Source organism: Hylobates moloch, unplaced genomic scaffold (genome assembly GCF_009828535.3).
Source record: "Hylobates moloch isolate HMO894 unplaced genomic scaffold, HMol_V3 SCAFFOLD_14, whole genome shotgun sequence".
NCBI lineage: Eukaryota > Metazoa > Chordata > Mammalia > Primates > Hylobatidae > Hylobates > Hylobates moloch.
Genome location: NW_026652289.1, coordinates 26495202 through 26518424, shown reverse-complemented (window position 1 = coordinate 26518424; position 23223 = coordinate 26495202). Strand labels below are relative to the sequence as shown.

Below are 23223 nucleotides of genomic sequence, written 5' to 3'. Positions count from 1 at the left end.
TTAATCCATTTTGATTTGATTTTTGTTTATGGTGATAGTCTAGTTTCGCTTTTCTGTATATGGATTATCAGTTTTCCCAGCACCATTTATTGAAGAGACTCTCTTCCCCAGTGTGTGTTCTTGGCACCTTTCTTGAAAATGAGTTCACTGTACAGGTGTGGATTTGTTTTTGGTTTCTCTATTCCATTCCATTGGTCTGTCTGTTTCTATGCCAGTACCGTGTTGTTTGGGTTACTATAACTGCAGTGTGATTTGAAGTCAGGTAATGCAATTTCTTCTGTTTTGTTTTGTTTTTTCACTTAGAATAGCTTTAGCCATTCTTGGTCTTTTTTGGTTTCATATAAATTTTAGGTTTGTTTTTTCTATTTCTATGAAAATTGTCATTGGTATTTTGACAGAGATTACACTGAATCTGTAGATTATTTTGGGTAATGTGGATGTTTTAACAATATTGACTCTTCTAATCCATGAACGTGGAGTATCTTTCCCATTTTTGGTGTACTCTTCAATTTCCTTCAACAGTGTTTTATGGTTTTTATTAGAGAGATTTTTGACTTCTTTGGTTAAGTTAATTCCTAGGTATTTCATTTTATTTGTAGCTATTGTAAATGGATTAGTCTTCTGATTTATTTTTCAGATTGTTTACTTTGGGCACATAAAAATACTCCTGATTCTTGTATGTTGTTTTGTATCCTGCAACTTTACTGAATTTGTTTATCAGTTCTAATAGTATTTTGGTGGTGACTTCAGGTTTTTCCAAATATAGTATCATATCGTCTGCAAACAAAGATAATTTTATTTTTCATTTTCCATTTGGATGCCTTTTATTTCCTTCATTGTTATTCAACATAGGACTTCACAGTACTACGTTGAATATCAGATCAATGCCCCAGAGAATAAAAATGGGCAACCTTGTTATGATCCAGACCTTAGAGGAAAGGCTTTCAGTTAAGATGTGTATTTTTTGTATTTCATCTACAATTATTAAAATAAGCAAACTTTTAAGCATTATTAGCATTAAGAAGCATATCTAAAAAGATAACTGAACATATTGATACGTTTATTTCTATAGTATCAAGAATTTAAGAAAAAAATAAGGAAATGTGCTTTTTAAAAGAAGGATAAGCCATACATGGTGTCTCACACCTGTAACGCTAGCAATTTGGGAGGAGGGCAGTTTTCTTGAGCCCAGGAGTTAGACACCAGCCTGGGAAACATGGCAAAACCCATTTTCTACTAAAAAACACAAAAAACAAAAAAATTAGCCAGGCACGATGGTACATGCCTGTAGTCCCAGCACCTTGGAAGGCTGAGCTGAACCCAGAAAGTCAAGGCTGCAGTGAGCTGAAATTGCACCACTGCACCCCAGCCTGGGCAACAGGAATGAGACCCTGTCTCAAAAAAATAAATAATGAAAAGAAAAGAAAAGAGAAAAGAAAAGAAAAAGGCTAAAACTGTAATTCACTTAATCATACGTAAAATGTTTTTACCTTCTAAATAGAGAAGCTAAAAAACCTCACAAAAGAACATAATAGGAAATCTGAACAATAGAAAGATGTACCATAATACTGATCAAGAAGATGTATGTTTAAAAGTACCTATTCTTTCAGAATCTATGCATGATTTTAAAATTCTAACTAATATTCTCTTTTTATAAGGAGAATAATATAAACTATTTTAGAATAGTGAAGAAATAATGGAAAATAAAGAGATACAATAGGAATCATCTCAGTAATTATTCCATTAGTAACATATTCTAATGCCGTCATAATCAAATTAGTATTGTAGTAACAAGCTCAGGTGGCTAGATCAGTGCACAACACAGATAATTCAGAAATAGGTCTAAGTGTATATGAGAATGTAACATATAAAACAGGTAATATTTTAATTCATAGGAAAGGATAGTTAATTTGTATAAATTGTGCGGGCATATGTGGCTACATATCTGGAGTAAAACTATGTCACATCTGTAACACATATATTCTGTTTGACTTCTAGTCTCTCTATTGATGAAAATGTGAATAGTTTCAAACTTTTGCAAAGCATTTAAAAATAAATATTAAAATTAAAACTGCACACACACTTTTTTGCCTGTCAGTTGCATTCTATTACTCTATCTCTTGAAGCTGAATTTATTTCTGTGAGGCTTTATGTGTAATTATATTTATTACTGCATTTTTCATAATAACAAAAAAAAGGAATAAAAGCATACAAATACAGTATATGTCCAAACATGCAATATCAAGGACTATGTAAATAAATTACATTTAAAATCTGCATCATGGAATAATATCTAAATGTGCAAATTATCATTAATGAATTTCATTTTCTTCTTCTCCACCTTGAAAATTTTGTGTTTTCCATGTATTTTCATCTCAGAAAAAATGTAGACTAAACTTTAAATTTCTCAGGTGCACTTCTTAATTCCATACTCCACAATCCCCCTTCACTATCGGTATCAATGCTATTTTCCTCCTCACCATCAATGCTTTCTCAACTATGACTACTTATCATAAATCCAACTATTTATAAGTTTCATATATTCTAAAAAATAAAAAAAAGGAAACAGCATATACAAAGATAAAACTCCCTTCTAATGTTCTACTGCATCAAGGTGAACTTTCTCTGCTTTTATCACCTTAGAATCCTGTCACTTCTGTTAAAGTCTTCACCAGCCATTTGTTAATAAGGCTCAAGGCACTGGACTAGTCTTTCATAGATCTGCAGAGGCCTCCATAACATCAAAACCAAGACTCTGCCAGTATTCATGATCTTTGACCTCTATGCATACGACACAATTGACCATAAAGCCTCTGGAAGCAATGACACATGAAAAACCACTTGGGTAGCAGAAAGAGAAAGGACAAAACACATTTTAGAAATATTTAAGTGGCAAAATCAAATCACTTGATGATTGACTGATTGATTGCCTAGATAAAGGAATTCAGTGACTCACCGGATATCAGATAATGAAGACAGGAGTTATGTGAACCTGCTTTTGGGACTTGGGTAGACTGTGATACCAGCTGTTTTTCTCCTCACCATCAATGCATTCTCCCTGTGAATCAAAACAGATTTACACCCTATAAAAGAAGGCTAGGATTTACGTGGAAGTGATGAAGCATTTGTAAACCTGTGAGATTATCAAACATCATATTTAATCAGATGTCTATCAGTCTGAAGATCACAGCAAAATATCATAATATCTATGAAATGGCTAAATTATTCTAGGAGAGATACAGAGTGTGGTAAAATGTTGGTCAGGAATAGATTTTTGGAAATATCAAAGTTTTATAAATATATATATTAAAAGAAACTCATGGGGAAAGAAAAGATAAATGGAGAATTTGAACTGAATATTTTCTATCTGATCCTTTAGATCTTCTTTCCACCCAACTCCACACTGCCCCATGCCTCAGGATCAAAGTCTGGTGACAAGTTTATGCCTGCTTTCCCAATTTAATTATGAATGACACACTTTCTTATTATAAAAATAGTCCTTATTTTAACTGTAGATTATATGGCTATCCAAACCAGGACTCTCTGGTTTCTCTTTGGCTTCAGCCACTGGAGATCACAGATGGAGGGAGGAGAAGGAAGTCAGAAAATTTGCTTCTGTGGCATCCTTTTTGACTTGTTACATTTGGTTGGTGGTTGTTCTTATTGGCCCCAGCTGATGCTAGCCACTGATAGGGAATAGGGAATGAGGAAGTTTCCAGATGATCCCACTGGAAGGGGATATGTGTCTCTTCCAAGATCTTTATTGGTGCAGGGGTATGGGCAGATCCAAGAGAGTGTAGTGTCAAGAAAGTTAAGAAAGAATTTTCCAAGACTTGTGTAATACATGGGGGTGGATAAAGCGAATGCAACAGGTAGTCCAGCAAGATGAGGAAAAGATAGTCAAAATTATGAACAGTCATAAAAAGTATGGAAATTATAAATTTTGTTTCAGGTAGAGACAACAGATAAACATACATTAGGCATAAAATATTTAAAAAGAAAATAATTAGCCAAAAAAAGAAAAAGCTTTTCTGTTTAGTTCAGCAATTATTAATGACCTCCTATTCTGATTTTAGGGGCCATTGTCTGAAGTACACGTAGAGAAGAAATTATAGAAAGGCGAAACTAAGGAAGTCACTATATATTGATATCATAATTTATTTGAGTTTGAACCTATTTATACTTAATCATGTTTGGAAAAATGTAAGCAGATAGAGAATTTTTGTGGACACCATATTCCAAACAAACATACTTTTGCCCAGCTTATGAAGACCTACTTTCACCAAAGTTATAGAAATACTTTGGCATCAATATTTGGCATCAATCAGCAGATATGGAAGGTAATAAGTTGTTTAGCTATGTTTTAATCCTCTTCTTGGTGTGCTCACTGACTCTTATAAGCTGAAAATATGAATGGCCAAAATAAAATAAACTTTATATGATTATTAGAAACAATACTAATAACTCCTAGAAAGCAAAGACATACACAAGTATCTAAAAACATGGCAAATTGCTGGAGAATGATTGTGAAGAAAAGTTAAATTAGCAGAATGTAAGAAGTTTGGCATTTTCAGGAATTTAGAAGCCAGAGTAATTAACCAGTAAAAAAGAGTTAGGTCCTGCCACTTCTTCTCAAGTTCTCATCATTTTTCAAGGATTTGGTACATCTGGGGATTCTGATAGCTAAGCCCTGTATCCAATTTAGAAAGAGCATCCCTAATGTTAGCTGAAGGCAGTGGAGTAGAAATTTATCACTAAGGAACGAAATGCATTCCTTTTGGCGGAAAGCTGCTTAGAGGAATGTATTTTGTGTGGTATAAAAGTGCATGGAAATTTTAGTTGTATTTTTCTTTAAATCTATGAAAAACTTTATGTCTTTGAGGGATAAACCCTATGCAGCTATTGGGAAAATAGGAAACATCTTAAAGAAGAACAAACTTATCCAACATTGCATACTATTCTGTTTCCTATTTCATAGGCTGGGCCACCTGAAATTTTATAACCCAACCAAACTTTAGATTCCTTGTATTTTCATACAGGTCTCCAGAAATGGGAATGATACTCTTGCTAAAATATCTGCTATGTAGAGTCTATTCTGCTTAGAAAATGAGCAGAATCAAGGACCATAAATAGATATAATGTCATCTTCCAGCTTACTTTTGAAGAGATCTCTATACCCTTCCATCTTCTGGGTTTGAATTAGAGTAAATGGTCAATGAATAAAGACAGGAAGAATGGAGAGGGAACAGTATTCTGGTACCTAAAGCCACCCAACAAGCACCAGAATATTTTTCTTTTTTAATAAAATGAGTTCTTCTATTTTCTTTTTTTCTTCAAATTAGTAAAATAGTTTTAAAGTTACAATTTCAATGTGCCAAAGTGAAAATTTTCTCCCCTGATTAGCAAATACTGTTACTCGCTGTGAGGCAGAAAGTTGTATATAAGCAGTGATTAAATATATAATGGGGTAATAGTGAAACTCTGGTAAACCCTCACACATTTTAGAGAATCATAGAGCTTTCTAGTTGTCTATAAAATTATAGATGTGAAGAGCAAACTTTTTTCTTCTCTTAGAGGGGTTGAGCATGCCATTGTCACCTACTTTTCAGGAGGGAAAGGTACTAGAAGAATGTTCCTATCCTCTGATCACAAGTCACCCACTGGGTCAGTCACTCTTTCCTTAAGGACTTTTGGAAAATTGCACAACTATGGGTTGTCCTTTGCAAATAGCTGTGCTCATGACTTAAACACCGTTTTCTTTTATTGCAAAGTGGGGGTCCTTAAGGAGTCCAGATTATCTTGTTGCTCAGAGAATGAATAAAATTTAGGTAGAGGGGAAGGAAAGTTCATTTTGAAGCCCAATAGGCCTCATGTTTAAGTCATGTTCTATATTATTTTATTAGTAAAGAAGCTGGTATTTAATCTCCATCTATCTGATTTCCAAATTTTATCTATCAGCAAGTTTTGAATTTGTAATAGGCTTGACTGTCAGAACAATATTCACTCCTAAAAATTCAACCACTTTCCACTTAGTATCAATTGTGCCTTTTCCTATAATTTCCATTAAAAATTCATGTTTTTTGCCTAATTTAATAATTACCAACAATACAAATGTCAAGTCCATAAAATTGATAGAAATTGGGGTGTTTTGTGGAGTTAATAATTTGGTTTACTTTTCTCATCTTTCATAGAACTTTCTTAACCATGTAGAATGTTCTGCCACAAGCAGAAGCTCAGTAAGTTCTGCTGATTTGTTTTAACAAGTATAATATTTGTTTTCTTTTGCCATGCAAAGCTGGCTTACTAGAAAAAGCATTGACACAAGAAGGAAGTCAACATTTATGGTCTGAGCATTTCCAGTGTTAAGATGCTTAAGAGTGTACAAAATGCAAACGACTAGGCTATAAAATGACTGTCTTTCCCTAATCAGGAAAAACTACCAAAAATGTAATGTAAAAAAATATATAAACTGAGTAAGCATATGCCCTATTGTCACTTATACTTCGGTTTTTCTATGTAAGTCAAAATGTAGCTTATATAGGAACCGGCTAGAAGAATGATGTATGGATATTTATAGGGGAAAATCTCATGGTGGTCCAAGGAATGCCTTTCTGTATGTAAACAACTCTTTAAGTTACAAGGCTCTTTGAAAAATGGCATGTTCTATTCAATGTAGATTCAATGAAAGAATCTAGATTGCCATAATCATTTTATGAAAAACGATAGCATTACGGTCCCACACCTTCATGTCTTCAAACACACACACACACACTTCTACTTGTCTATAAAGTTACAGATGTGAAGAGCAAACTTTTTTCTTCTCTTAGAGGGGTTGAGCATGCCATTGTCACCTACTTTTCAGGAGGGAAAGGTACTAGAAGAATATTCCTATCCTCTGATCACGTCACCCACTGGGTCAGTTACTCTTTCCTTAAGGACTTTTGGAAAACTGCACAATTATGGATTGTCCTTTGCAAACAGCTGTGCTCACGACTTAAACATCGTTTAAGTCACACACACACACACACACACACACACACACACACACACCACACACACACACACACACACACACACACACACACACACCATATTATGGAAAGATAATATCCTCTTGTTCTAAATCACAAACCAATAAAATATTCGTATTCTGTTTCAAACCCTACTCATACTTTAACCTAGTCCTTGCACAAGTACAAATACTCCCTCCTTTTTTTTTTTTTTTTTTTTTACAGAAATTCACATTTCAGTCTGTCACTGAAATGGGCTGTCAAAAGGCTAGCCCATCTTCTTAATCTAGTTCCTATACAATATACAAATACTGTTTTTTACCTGAATGTGCATTTGAGTCAGCTGAGCCTATTTCATTGATATAAATAATAAGGTAGTGGAAAAATCTTTTTGAGATGTTTATACATCAACGTTAAGTCTCCATTATCCTTTATTTATGCCCAAAGGGGATAAAAATATGAATCCAAAATTCTTAGGAATACAAAATGGCTGACTCATGCTTCTTGCAAAATGTATGCTTTCCATATGACCATTAAGAAATAGTGGCTCTACCCCTAGGTCTCTACCGCTATTTCTCTCTCTTCTCTCTATCTCTTCAAGCTTACTTACCCTTGTACTCATTCTTCCTTAAAATTCCTTTTCGTATCCTAGATGTTGATTCATCTCTTGCCATTTTCTGCTTAATTCTTGCCTCCCAATAGATGTTACATTCAGAAAAAAACATATTTCAGTTACAGAAACATGCAACTGTTTCTTACATAAACATTTTTTTCACTTCAACCACCCCTATTCCTTTTTATTTTCCTTTAAATATTAACATATTTGAGAATCCATCTCTTAAATGCTCTCATTTTGGGTTAGGTGGAGGATTTCTAGATAAAACTCTAGACACATAGTAAAATTTGAATTTCAGATAAACAATAATTTTTTAGTATATTACAAACAGGGCATGGGTGTGTTTTTTGTGGATATTCAGGGGAGGGGGGGTGGAGAGAGGAAAATTCCCCACAACGAATGTAAACCTGTGAGCAGGATAGACCCTATGAAGTATAAAATTAGCTCAATGTGAATTAACTGGTATTGCGATACAATGGCATTTCCAAATAAAACTTGTATCTACAAAGTGATTTGATATTTTCTGACCATGAAAGTTTGAGCACTTAAGCCATAATTTTGAGAAAAAATGTACTATATCCTTTCCATTCTGTGAAGTCTGTTTTGAATTGTATTTATGAATGATCTGACCAAGTCATACCATTTCCTAGTACAGAAAACTGCTTTCCTGTAGGTTTACTAATAACTAAAAACAGGGCATTTTACTGTTACTGCTAAGTATGAAATCTCACTCTTGCTATGTATTCAGAATGAGTACAGAATCATTTAATCAAAGAGTAAGGTAATATCCACTGAGAAGTTGATGAAACCCTCACATTGTTTGAGGAAAAGTTTTAATTCACTCAAATTGACATCTGTAACTGATAATCACAGGGCATAATAAAACGTAAAAAAAAAATTAACCCTGGTGTTTGCCATTCAGTAATATAACAGCATCTAGTTCCCTATCAGTATCATTAAATTCGAATAAAATACCAACTAATATTCACTTCAACCTATTTTCTATAAGTGAATATTTGAAATATTTTCTTTAAAAAGCTAAATGTAGTGATAAATCAAATTACAACACTGTAAATTCTTTTTTTTTTTTTTTTTTGAGACGGAGTCTCACTCTGTCGCCCAGGCTGGAGTACAGTGGCGCAATCTCGGCTCACTGCGAGCTCCCACTCCCGGGTTCACGCCATTCTCCTGACTCAGCCTCCCGAGTAGCTGGGACTACAGGCGCCCGCCACCACGCCCGGCTAATTTCTTGTATTTTTTAGTAGAGACAGGGTTTCACCGTGGTCTCGATCTCCTGACCTCGTGATCCGCCCGCCTCGGCCTCCCAAAGTGCTGGGATTACAAACGTGAGCCGCCGCGCCCGGCCACAACACTGTAAATTCTTTATGATATCTTTAAAAAGCTTGCATATGTCTCACAGATAGATATTTATTACACATATATACACATAAGAAAGATGTTCTAATGGAGGAAAAAGTTTAAATAATTTGATGTCAACCTAATAAAAGATCATTAATTGTATGGGTGTTCCCCTCTGGCTGGGGGCATAAGACTCCAGATGATTTTAATTTTCTTCCTTGCTGAGCAACATTTTCTGGATAATCTGTAATAAACACATTTTTATCCAGTAATAAGCGTATTTATTAAAATAGTTTAAAAAATATTTTACCTTTTAGTACTCATATCATTTGCCAGAGGCCCAAATACATATAGAGCCTATTGAGCTGTCTGTGCTTAGGAAACCAAGAACGTGAAACCAGCTGGATGATGAAATAGCAGGGAAAGCAATAATTTGTTTCCTAATAAGCTATATATAAGTCACGTCTTGAGTGAAGAATAGGTCAATTGTACTTTGTTTGGAATTGTTACTTATATTTTCAAGTGAATATGTTTAACATTTCCCCAGAGTCCTTTTCTGTAGTTCTTAAGGATTTCAGCTATTTATTAGCATATGCACCCAGGCTAAACTAAAATATTCCAGGGGATGAATTTCTCAGTTTTGTAAAAAAAGTGGATTTGTGCAAGAAAGCACTGCCCTCAAGCCTCTGTGCTGAGAAATTAATCTCTACAAACATAGAGAAATCCCCATTGTTCAAACAAGTTCTTAGGGCACAAAACATGGAAAATGAACTTTGTCATCACCACTCGAATATTTTTCTATGTTTATCTGTTGAAAATTACATAGCATGTCTAATAGGACACTTTCTAAATCTGTGAAATACTATGCAACTTTAAATGAAGCCACTTTTACTCTGATGAACTGCCACATGGCAAAGCAAGGACATAAAAATCCATTCAAATAGGTGTTATAAAACAGATTTATTAAAGAATGTATTACTAAAAAATGTATTACCAAGGGACAAACAACAGGCATACACAGAGATTGAAATATAATTAAAATTATTACTGTATAGTCCTATTAAATATATGACAATTGCAAAATACTCAACAAATACAATATTCATAGGCACATTTTTATAACTATTATATACACTCACATTTTAGTACTCTCTCATATTTCACTGTGATTATAAATAGAACTACTCAAATATATTTGTTTCTTCCAAACCAGTTGTTAAGGCTAAAATGAGACACAAAATAAATGATTGGAATAAAAATATCAAAGTCCCCTTTATGTTCATTAGAAATTGCTTTCCTTGCTGTCACCCAAAGTTTCACGCATATCTCAGGAGTGGAATAATGGGTTTGTTAGAATTCTGTCCTCTAAATAAGAGTCCTCTACCTTTACTTACAGACAATGCAAGGTAGGTCAAAAATCTCTCTTCTTTAGAACACAATCATTTTGAACAAAAGTTCTATATACTCTATTGCTATTTGCTTATTTTCCACTTACTTTCAGTTTATTTTAACCACTCACATCCCACGACTACACTGAGACCCCTTCTTTTATGATCATGGATTAATTTCTTGTTTAAAAAACTTGTGGAACTCTCTGAGCCTTGCTTAATTGCTGGAAACATCTGCAACTTCCTCCCCTTTGATCTATTTGACATTCTTAATTACCATCAGGACTGTTTAACTAGGCTTTTCTCATTCCTCAGTCCAGATTTCCCTTACCTTAAGTGCTGGGCTTCTCAGACGTCTGACTTCATGCTGTGTTCTTCCCACTCCACGCATGCATCCTTGGCAATTATACTAATGGCTTCACCATTTATAGTATTTGGAGGTAGGTCCATATTTACTTCACTACTTCGAATCATCCTCTCCATTTCTGAAGGTTTATTTTCTGGATAGTTCCACAAAGAAGTTTGATCAGGCAGCTTATACTCCATGTGTTGAAAGTAGTCTGTCTCCTCTTCAATTCACAAACTAACGCAGGCAGTGACTTGATTTCAGCTGGTTGCATAAACCAGTATTCTGAAGGAATCTTTGACTCTTCGATCTCTCCAGACACAGTGAACTACCAAGTCCTCTCAAGTTAACTTTCTGAATATTTCTTGAGTTTGCACTCTTCTCTAGTCCACTGTTGCCATCTCAGTCAAGGCAACCATTATTTCTTGTCTGGATGATAGCTAACAAAACTCCCTCCAACTTATCCTTCCCATAGCATTGAAATGCATAGTTGATCGTGAGATGCCATGGCTTGAAACTTTTAAAGAAACTTCTCATTGTGCTTTAAAAAAATCTACTTGATATTATGTAAAAGCTATCTATGATGTGGTTCATTGCTCATGCCTTTACCTAAAGAATCCCTTAATTAAATTCCTTGCAGAAATTACGTATATTATATGTATATATATATATATAAAATGTGTGTGTGTATATACATTTATATGTAATGTGTGTGTAAACATATACACATATTATATATAAATACATGTGTATCTACAGACATATATATTAAATTCCTTGCAGTAAATATGTATAATGCATTATATATCTATTAATTATAATTAATAATATATACTATAATTACATTTAATTTACATATGTATTACATATATGTAATGTAATTATATGTAATTTTATATATAATATATTATATATGATTATATATCTTATATATAATCATATATTATATGTAATTTTATATATAATATATTATATATGATTATATATCTTATATATAATCATATATTATATATAATGCATATAATCATATAATGTAACATGTAATGTATATAATTATATATTATATGTAATATATTATGCATATAATTGCTATAATGCAGCTCCAATATTTTCCAATATGATAAGGCCAAATTGTGTATAATTCTGGTTTTAATTTTTATTTTCCTATTAAGTTAAGCATCTTCACATAAATCTTTATGACACATATATGTGTATATATATAAATTTATATTTATATAAATTTATATATATATAAAAATTTATATTTATATAAATTATACATGTATATATACACATATATATGCACATATATACACATATATACATATATACATAAATTCATATATATACACATACATATTTTAAATCTGAAGTTGAAATATATGTGTATATATATTTAAATTTATATATATATACACATACATATTTTAAATCTGAAGTTGCAGATGCAGTATGGAGCTACCCACTCCAGTGTCTCCTCTCTGATGAGAGCGGAACACTCATCAGGACACCCTGGCTGCAGAGAAAATCTACCTACTGTGGGTCTCCTCTGAGCTGTTCTATCACTCAATAAATCTCCTTTTCACCTTGCTCACCCCCCCTTTTGTCCGTGTGCCTCATTCTTCCTGGGCACAGGACAAGAACTCAGGACTCCCTGAATGGGGGCGCTAAAAGAGCTATAACACAAACAGGGCAGAAATATGCCCCTTGGTCACCATGTTGCAGATGACAAGAAGGAGAGAAGAGCTGTGGCCCTTTGAGGAGCCCAGACTTACGAGCTCCCTGAGCCAGGGCTGTGATACTCTCTTGGGGCTCCAAGGCATCTCCAAGCTTCTGGGTGTCTCCAAGCTTCCAGGTGCCACTGCATTCCCCAGTGCCAGCTGTGGAAGCTGCTTGCTGTATGCCTGGTCCAGCCGAAGCCTCACAGGGAGCTGGTGCCCATGCCACTGCAGCCAGCATGCTTGGCTGTGCACAGTGGCCAGACCCATGCTTGCTTGCTCACACATGCTTGCTTGCCCTTACCGCTGTGCTCACCCTTGGATGCATGGGATCCAGGCCAGTAGCGTGAGCTGAGCGCAGCCTTCCAGGCCAAGTGAGTCCAGTGGGCCTGAGCAAAACTTGGGCACAGGTGCCACTGGCTGCAGAGGTTTCTGGCTGGTGAAGTTGACACCCCAAGGATCCTGTAACACTTCCTATTACATTATATTAGTAGGTATATGGTATTAGCCATATTAAATCAATGGGATATAGGCATCTTGCCCGAAAGTATTTACCATCTTAATGGCATGCTACAAACACATCACAATTCACTAATTAATTGAAATGTGAATCTAAAATATCTGAGACAGGTCTTAGTCAATTTGGGAACTTTATTTTGCCAAAGTTAAGGGTGCGTCCCTGTGACACAGCTTCTGACAACAAGTGTCCAAGGTGGCTGGGGCACACCTGGTTTATACATTTTAGGGAGGCATAAGACATCGATCAATACATGCAAGATGTATATTGGTTCAGTCCAGAAAGGTCAGACAACTTGAAGTGGGGAGGGGGCTTCCAGGTCATAGGTAGATAAGAGGCAAATAATTGCATTCTTCTGAGTTTTTGATTAGCCTTTCCAAAGGAAGCTATCAGATATACATTTATCTCAGTGTGAAGAAGGATGACTTTGAACAGAATGGGAGGCAGGTTTGCCCTAAGCAGTTCTCAGCTTGACTTTTCCCTTTAGCTTAGTGATTTTGGGGTCCCAAGACTTATTTTCCTTTCACAGATATCTGCTTTTTGAAAATATCCTTTATTTGGATAATGATGCTTGAAATTGCTGACCGCTGAAAATTAATTAGCTTTTGGGCCATCAGGGCAAGTGGGAATGTAATTGAGTTCTGTATGGACCAGGGTGTTTCTAAAAGTGTCTTCTTAGGAGAGTTCTAAGGAGACATTTTTTTTCTCCTCTTTCCATCGAGAACAATAGGTAAAACAGACAAGTTTCTCTGCCATTTCTCTTTGTATGAAGGGCTTATTTAACCTGAAGTTTCAACACTCAAGGGCCTCGGCTTGATGCAAAGGCCTGAGGCTCTGTTTCCTGTCCCCACATGGCCACTGAAAGAATGCATCCAGTGACTGGGTAATGCTCACACCCTCAGGGCAGCCTCTGGCACCAGTAACTTCCTATCTCTTTGGAGTCCTTTGTCTCATGCTGGCTGGATATTACTAGGTCATCCATATGTTTAAAAATTCTTTTAAATATATTTTATTCACAATTAAAATTTTTTTTCTGTGTTGGAATTATTTTAGGGTCTGTTGTTTGCTATGCTTTCTGTTTTTACATATAATTTATTCTCGATATTTTCTTTACACCTTCCATGATCCATCTCTTTCAAAAGATGGTTTAATAATTTATTTATAGTATCTATTTTGACATGTTACCTTGCTCGTGTTTAAGGTTTTTCCATTAATTACGCAAAGAAAGATAAAGTAGGGTAAACAGTGAATAACAACAGAGAAAATGGGATTGATATTAGCTACAGGTTGAGCATTACTAATCTGGAAATTCATAATTTGAAATGTTCCTAATTCTGAAATTTTCTGAGCAACAACATGATACCACGGGTGGAAAATTCTACCCCTAACTGTTACCGGGGGTCCTTGCTCACAGAGCTCCTCAGATGGTGGTGAGCCGCTTCCAAGATGGTGGCAAGCCTCGTGTTCTCTGACCTGGGGTTCTTGGCCTCACGGATTCCAAGGAATGGAATCTTGGGCCATGTGGTGAGTGTTATAGCTCTATTAGAAGCCATGGGTCACGGAAGAGAACCTTGGAACCCAGTGACTAGTGTTCAGCTCAATTAGGACGAACCTGGGCACTTAGCCCTGCAGAAACAATGGCAAGCCTTTAGCCCAATCAGGAGCAGCAATGGGTGCCTCGCTGGATCAGGAGCACAGCGGACACCCTGCTGGATCCAGAGGGATGGGAGTTAGTGGCAGGTTTGCGACAGCGTCAAACAGCAGTGGCGGAAAGCAAGCGAAAGCTCAGCTCGAGCCGTAACAAACATGGACCAGAAGAGTGCAGTTGCAAGATTTAATAGAGTGAAATAGAGTGAAAACAGAGCTCCCATACAAAGGGAGGGGACCCAAAGGGGGTTGCCGTTGCCGGCTTGAATGCCTGGGTTTATATGCCGATCCTTGTCCCTCCTGCTGTGCTCTCAGGCAATAGATGATTGGCTATTTCTTTACCTCCTATTTTTGCCTAATTAGCATTTTAGTGAGCTCTCTGACTGGTTGGGTTTGAGCTAAGTTGCAAGCCCCGTGTTTAAAGGTGGATGCGGTCACCTTCCCAGCTAGGCTTAGGGATTCTTAGTCGGCCTAGGAAATCCAGCTAGGCCTGTCTCTCAGTAGCCCCCCCTCAACAGGAAAACCCAAGTGCTGTTGGGGAGGTTGGCCAATGACCACTCTAACTGCTTCCTGCTGAATTGGGGCATAGTAGGGGTTGGGCAGTTGAGCTTTCCTCGGGAGGGGTGCCTTCAATGTCATTAATATCGGAGCATGGGCTAGCAGGCCAGTCTAGGGGCCTGTGGTGGATCTTAGTCATGGACTGCATCTAGGGCTCCATTTGAAGAACTATTTGTAGTTTTACAGTTTCGATTATGGAAAAGTCAAACTTAACAAGGAGGTTAAAGATACAGGGATTGAAATGTATGGCCTGCAGTACAGGGGATTATTTCTTTGGCACACTTCACAGGCCCTGACTATCTGCTTGATAGTTTTGAAAAGGCCCGGTCCAGTAAATAATAATTTGGCCATCTGGTGGGTGCTATCAATGCCTAAGTGGAAGGTTTGGTGAAAGGTTTTAAGTAATTTCTATTGGTTAGCTGCAGGCAAATGTATTTTTCCTTCTTCGGTGGCTAGCCATCTGGAGGGGAGGAAAGTATGTCCCTGTGAGGTTCCCTATCTATTTTTCCTGCTGAGTACTGGGGCTTGGTTTCCTGGAGGGGATTACACTATACTAGGGGTCCTTCTATAAGCATTTCTAATGGAGGGTCCTGCCTTGTGGCTCTTTTGACTTGAGTATCTGCTTGGCGGTTCCTTTCTATTTTCCTTTCTTTTCCTTTCTGATGACCTTCCAGTGTAAGACTGTCACCTCTTTAGGTTTCTGTACAGCCAACAATAATCTCCTAATGGCTTCCTGATGTTTGATAGGTGTTCCTTCGAAAGTTAGGAATTCCTTTTCTCTCTATATTGCTGCATGGGAATGGAGGAGTAGGTAAGCATGCTTAGAGGCTGTATATATATTTACCTTTTTTCTTTCTCCTAATTCTAGTGCCCGAGTGAGGGCTATTAGTTCTGCCAGCTGAGCACTAGTTCTTGGAGTGAGGGGATTACTTTTAAGTATTCCATTATCACTGACCTCTGCATACCTCACTTTTAGAAGTTCCTTTGTAGAAAAAGGACTTCAATCAGTATACAAGTTGAGGTCGGGATCAGTCAAGGGAACCTCTAAAAGGTCCCCTCTAGCGGCATAGGTTTGAGCAATTACTTGTTAACAGTTATGTTCTATCTTTTCTTCATTGTCTGAAAGAAATGTGGCTGGGTTAAGAGCTGCACAAGAGCGCAGTCACAGCACTGGCCCTTCAAGTAATAGAGCCTGATATTTAAGTAAACAGTTGTCTGACAGCCAAAAGTCTCCTTTAGCAGTGAGTATGCCATTCACATCATGAGATGTCCACACAGTAAGATCTCTTCCCTGTATCATTTTAACTGCTTCAGATACTAAGACTGCTACTGCCACCACGGCCTGTAAACAATGAGGCCACCCCTTTGCCACCACATCTATTTCCTTACTTAGCTATGCTGCAGGTTGCAAGCTTGTCCCTTGGATCTGTGTAAGGAGTCCTAGAGCTATTCCTGTTTTTTTTCTCTGTGACATATAAAGAAAAGTCTTGCCCCCTTGGCAAGCTTAACGCTGGGGCTTGGGTTAGGGCCTTCTTTAGGGCCTGGAAAGCCACTTCTGCTTCAGGTGTCTATCTTACTAAATGGGTATTGGCTTTCTGAGTTTCCTTAATTAGTGTATATAATGGTCTGGCTATTTCACTGTACTTGGGAATCCATATTCGGCAGAAAACTGTTATGCCAAGGAACCCTCTTAGTTGCTTTAGGGTTTTGGGATGAGGATAAGCCAGTATAGGCTGGATACATTCCTCACTGAGGGCCCTGGTGCCTTTGGATAATTTTAGCCCTAAGTATTTAACCTGCTGTGAGCAGAGCTGAGCCTTTCATTTGGAAACCTTGTAGCCACAGGCAGCGAGGAAATTTAAGAGCACTTGGGTGGCTTGATGGCACAAGGTTTCTGAACGGGCAGCTAAAATTAAATCATCCCCATACCAAAGGACAAGAGTGTCCAGGTATGAGAACTGGCTCAAGTCTTGGGCTAATGCCTGGCCAAATAGATGGGGGCTATCCCTGAATGCTTAGGGTAAAACAGTTCAGGTGAATTGAGACTTTGGGTTAGAAGGATCTTCAAAGGCAAACAAGAATTGAGAGTCAGGATGTACAGGGATGCAGAAAAAGGCATCCTTAAGCTCCAGGACTGTAAACCACTCTGCTTCCTCTGGTATTTGGGAAAGCAGAGTATAAGGGTTAGGTACAGCTGGGTATAGAGGGACAATGGCCTCATTGATAACCCTGAGATCTTGCACTAACCTCCACTGTCCGTTGGGTTTCTGTACTCCTAAAATTGGAGGATTGCAGGGGCTACAGCATGGTTTTACTAGGCCTTGGGCTTTTAGGTCCTTAACAATCTTTCGGAGTCCTTGTTGGGCCTCGGGTCTAAGGGGTACTGCCTTTGGTAGGGAAAGGAGGTGGAATCCTTTAGTTTAACTTGAATGGGATGGGCATTCTTTGCTCAACTATATTGTCCTTCTGTTGCCTAGACTTTAGGATTAATTCCTTCCTCAAGCAGGGGACAACAAACGGGTATTCCTTCTCCTATGTTCAGGTATATAATGGCCCTTGCTTTTGCTAGAATGTCTCTCCTTAACAAGAGAGTGGGGCTTTCAGGCATAATTAGAAAAACATGTGAAAAGAGTAAAGCTCCCCAGTCACAGCTTAGTGGCTGGGAGAAGTATCTAGTGATTGGCTGTCCTAGGACTCCTCAGATAGTGACAGATCTGGAGGACAGTTGTCTGGGACAGGAGAGTAAGACTGAGAAGGCCATGCCAGTGTCCAGGAGACCACTAACCTCCTGGCCCTCAATGTTCAAGCATATCTGGGGCTCTGTGAGGGTGATGGCATGGGCTGACACTTGCCCCAGGCACCCTCAGTCCTACCACTGGATAATCTAGTTAGTGGCTTCTGACTCAGAGGACCTTCATCCCCTGGGGTAGTGGGCCTTCCAGTGATTCCCTTGACATAAGGGGCATGGACGAGGGGGCAGCTTACTTCTACTTGGACAATCTTTCTTAAAGTGTCCTTGTAGACTGTACTGGAAACAAGCCCTATTAGGCATTCGATTTGCCCAGCTTTTTCCTTTTCCAGAGCCTCCAAAGTCAGCTTGCCTGAGGACCATGACTAAAGCGGTGGCCTTTTTTTTTTCCCTCCTGTTTGTCCCGTTCTGCCTGCTCCTCCTGATCTCTATTATAAAAAACCGAGGTTGCCAAGTTCAATAGGGTTTCTAGGTTTTGCTCCAGGCCTAAGGCGGACTTCTGAAGTTTTTTTTCTAACGTCCGCAGCTGACTGAGTGATAAACTTATCCTTTAAGATTAGTTGGCCTTCAATAGAGTCAGGTGACAGGGAGGTTTGCTTCCTCAGTGCCTCCCTTAGTCTCTCCAGAAAGGCGGTAGGATTTTCTTCCTTTCCCTGTGTTATACTGGATGTCACTGAATAATTCATAGGCTTCTTCCTAGTTTTCCTTAGTCCTAGCATGCAAGATAGCTAATGTCTGCGGCACCAATCTCCACGTTCTGATTCTGTGTCCCAGTGAGGGTCTACGCTGGGAACTGCCTGCTGGCCTGTGGGGAATTGTTGTCTTTCCTCTGTTGTCATCCTATCATTGACCTGACTGAGATACCAGAGATCACCAAACTCTCAGGCTGCAGTTACGGTGGCACTTCTCTCATTTAGGGTTAGTGTCTGATTTGGCAGTAACATTATATCTCTCCATTGCAGATCAAAGGATTGTCCTAACCCTTATAAAACATCAATATAGCCATCAGGGTTATCTGAGAATTTACCTAGGTCTATTTTAATTTGCTTTAAGTCTGAGAGAGGAAAAGGTACATGCACTCTGGCTGGGCCCAATTCTCTTCCTCCCACTGCTTGGAGGGGGCATAATCAGGGAATATTGGCACTGTTTGGTTCAGTTTATCCCTTTGTCTATCTCCTTTGGACCATTTGGGTAAGAGGGGGGTCCTTATTGGTTGGGGAAGGAGTGGGGGGAATGTTGGGATAGGGAGGTAGGCTCTGAGGGCTTCCTGTAGGGCATAACCACACTTTTTACATAATTGCGAGTTGTCCCTTAATGAAAATAAAGTTCACACATATGGCACTTCACTACATTTGCCCTCCTTTCTACAGAAGAGGTCTAGCTGTAAGATGTTGTTATAATTTATACTTCCCTCAGAAGGCCAGGTTTCTCCCCCTTGAAGAGGGTATCGTGGCCAGGTGGTACTGCAGAAGAATGTAAGTCATTTCTTTCTTAGCGTCTGAGGGTCAAATTGGTCCTAATTCTCCAGAATACATCTTAGGGGCGTTTTTGCCTTGGAGTGCGGGGAATGTTTCCCATCTGAAAAAAGAACATAGGGATGCCAGCACCCCTAGTCATTTTCTGATGAGCATTAGCCCTAGAGCGTCCTCTAAGGGCCTAATGCTTATTCTTTTCCAGGGTGAGTAACCACCCATGGACCTCTGCTTATCGGATTAGTTACGCTCACCGGTGTAGCGGTCCTGCACCTGTTTTCCCACCTCTCTTGACCACAAAAAAAGGGGTCCGGGCTGCTGGATTCTAGTGGTCCTTTACCAGCGTGCCCAACATTGCCTTTGCACTCAGGGGTGAGTCCTAGAGCTGGGCTGGGTTCCTGAGTATTTCATAACCACCTAGCTGTGCCATAAAGATGCATTCCTAGAAAAGCAGTTCTTATGCAAATTTATTTCAGAGAGGGTGTAACCTTTTGAGTAAGGATTGAGATAGTCTTTTTGATTCTGTAAGTACTTTAAGGCTTGGCTGAGTGCAAATAGCTAAATAGCTCGCACGTTTGAGGAGACCAATTATAAGGCAATTTTTCTAACTCTGCAATTTTTCTAACTCTGCTTCCGCAAGAGTCTACATAGCAATTACTGAATACCCATTGTGGTTTTTTTCCTCAATCACCTGGGAGGAACCATCGATCATCCTGTCCTGAAGGGAGTTCCTCCTAGGTCTGGTCGGACCTTTGTATGGTAATTAAAATTTAAATCCTCTGTTAGGAAATCTGCCAGGTTAAGGGAATTATCAGTGGTTGGAGTTTACATTACCCTTTTCTAACAGAATAGCCCCGTGCTTTAAGATTTTTCAGTTAGTAAGCCACCCTTTTTGGTTTTTTGACTTAGAATAATTCTGAACTGGTGAGGTGTGCTCAAAATGAGGTTTCATCTAAAAGTTATTTTTCTACTTTTAGCAAAGCAGTTGCTGCTACACATTGAATGCATCTGCGGGTTACTGGGTTAAGGGTTTTTGAGAGGAAAGCTACGTGTTTTCAGTGGTCTCAGTGATTTCATGCTATGCCCTTGTTTACACTGACAACAAGGTAGTATTGGAGTGTTATAGGGTCATGGAGAAGACCTTCAATTATCAATTATAGGTTTTAAATTTACCCTGGCTTTTAAAGGAATAGGGCACACTGGTTGTTTTTTTTTTTTTTTTAACTATTTCTATCTTTTTCTCTTCGACTCCTTTATCTCTCTCTCCCTCTCTCTCTCTCTCCCTCCATCTCTCTCTCTCTGTCTCTGTGTCTCTTTCTCCCTAGCTCTCTCTCTCTCTCCTCTTAGCCATTACAAACTTGGGGCCCTGGCAAGGGTGGTGGGGAACGGGTCCCACATAACTGCCCACGTCGAGAGCTGTATACCTAAATCAGGAGGGACACCAGGGATGACTCCTGGGTTATAGCCTAGGTGCCTAAGGACACAGTGTAGAGCTTCCTTAGATCCCTTTGGAGCTACAACTTGCTAGAGGAAATGAAAGTCTGAACCATTAGTACCTAGGAGGCAGGGATCAGAGGAAGTAGATTCAGAGGTAAGGAGAATTTTGGGGCTACACTTTTAAGAAAGTTGTGGTCAGGACCCAGGAGGTATGGGTCAGGAGGAAAGGTAGGGGGCGCTCACATGGGCGACTGTTGAGTAGAGACTTCTGGCTGTACCATGATCTCAACCAGCTACTGCCGGGAGCTCGGGCCAGCTTTCTGCCTCTAGTCAGCCCTCAACTTCCCCAAGAAAATTAAAGTGGAAGCTGCCTCCAGGCAGTCCAATGTCCCCAACCCAGAAGGGTTGGGGGTTGTTAGAAAGCCCTTCCCCAGATAGCCTCACAACTGAGTCTTAAGTCCGGCAGCCACGCTAATCGTTTTTAACTGGCCGACAGGTGCCCAGTATTTTCCTCCAATTCTAAGGAAGGATAGGACGGAAGAGCAAGCGAAAGTGGGCCAATATTACTCACCGCTTTGGAGGTCCCTTCGTGGTCGCCAAAATGTTACCAGGGGTCCTTCCTCACAGATCTCCTCAGATGGTGGCGAGCCACTTCCAAGATGGTGGCAAGACTCGTATTCTCTGACCTGGAGTTCTTGGCCTCACAGATTACAAGGAATGGAATCTTGGGCCATGCGGTGAGTGTTATAGCTCTATTAGAAGCTGTGGGTCACAGAAGAGAACCGTGGAACCCAGTGACTAGTGTTCAGCTTGATTAGGACGAACCCAGGCACTTAGCCCTGCAGGAACAATGGCGAGCCTTAAGCCCAATCAGGAGCGGCAGTGGGCGCCTCGCTGGATCAGGAGCACAGCGGACACCCTCCAGGATCCAGAGGGATGGGAGTCAGCGGCAGGTCTGCGACTGCGGCAAACAGCAGTGGTGGATGACGAGTGAAAGCTCAGCTGGAGCCATAACAAACATGGATAAGGTAGAGTGAAAACAGCTTCCATACAAAGGGAGGGGACCCAAAGGGGGTTGCTGTTACCGGCTCGAATGCCTGGGTTTATATCCTGATCCTTGTCCCTCCCACTGTGCTCTCAGGCAATAGATGATTGGCTATTTCTTTACCTCCTGTTTTTGCCTCATTAGCATTTTAGTGAGCTCTCTGACTGGTTAAGTGTGAGCTAAGTTGCAAGCCCCGTGTTTAAAAGTGGATGCGGTCACCTTCCCAGCTAGGCTTAAGGATTCTTAGTCGGCATATGAAATCCAGCTAGTCCTGTCTCTCATAACCTCATGTGACTAGGAACAGTCAAAAAGCAGTTGAAGCTTCATTTGCACAAAGTTATTGAAGATATTATATAAAATTACCTTTAAGCTACATGTATCAATATATATGAAATATAAATGAGTTTTATGTTTAGACTTGGGTTTCATTCTTAAGATATCTCATCCTGTATATGTAAATCTTCCCAAATTCCAACATTTCCCGTCCCAAACATTTCAAATAAGGACTATTCAACCCATATGATAGGAGTGCAAAAAGAGAAAAGGATTTGAAAATGAAGAGGGTTAAATGCAAATGTTATTCAGAATAAAATAGATGATATTTTTAGCATTAGCAATCTTACATGCTAGCTTCAATATCATTTATAATTTTCAGACTAACAAAGTATCATCACATTTTTCTCACTGCTAAATAAATGAAACATTTTGTATTATTTAAAATATATAGCTCTTTTTTTTTATTTTATTATCTGTGTGTGTGTGTATATTTGACCACAGAATGTATAACATTATAGTTCTTGGAAATAAAAGTCAAGACAAGTTATTAGAATAATTAAATATAATATGCAAACTTAAATGTAATTATATGTAGACCTTTTCTTATTCTGAGACTGCTAAATTTCAGCTATGTGCAATTTTAGAATAACTCCTGGAAAACCATATCTTATTATGTACATCATTATGTTGAAACTGATACAAATTTAGAACCCAAATGAAAAAATTAAAAAAAAATATTAATTAGCCTTACTCACTTAGGTTTTCCTGTAGAGGAAATAGGAAACGCTAAAGATTTTGCATATCAAAGTTTAAGTCTTATAACAGTAGGAGAGAAGTAATATACAAATTTATTCGTTGATATTTTTGAAAGAAAATTCTAAAAGTGTCCTCTTTCAAAATATCAGTACTTTAGAAATGAGATTCTTTTGTTAAGATAACAAAATTGCCCTGGTTATATTAATTGTGAAATGACTATCTAAAGATTGCAAATAATAATTCAGTTGAAAACTTAATTATCAAAAAAAGTTAAATAACAAAAGTAAACTCCTCATCATCTCTCTCTTAAACCAGTGACTCTTCTTATA

General features: G+C 38.4%; 1 long non-coding RNA gene across 1 annotated transcript; it reads right to left on the bottom strand.

Moving 5' to 3' along the window:
* Positions 1–694: 694 nt before the first annotated feature.
* On the bottom strand, positions 695–21510 carry LOC131381247 (uncharacterized). Its single transcript, XR_009209863.1, has 3 exons — positions 21389–21510; positions 2957–3058; positions 695–777 (listed from the first exon to the last, which is right to left on the bottom strand). It is a non-coding gene; the product is annotated as an uncharacterized LOC131381247 (long non-coding RNA).
* Between the last annotated feature and the right edge of the window lie 1713 nt (positions 21511–23223).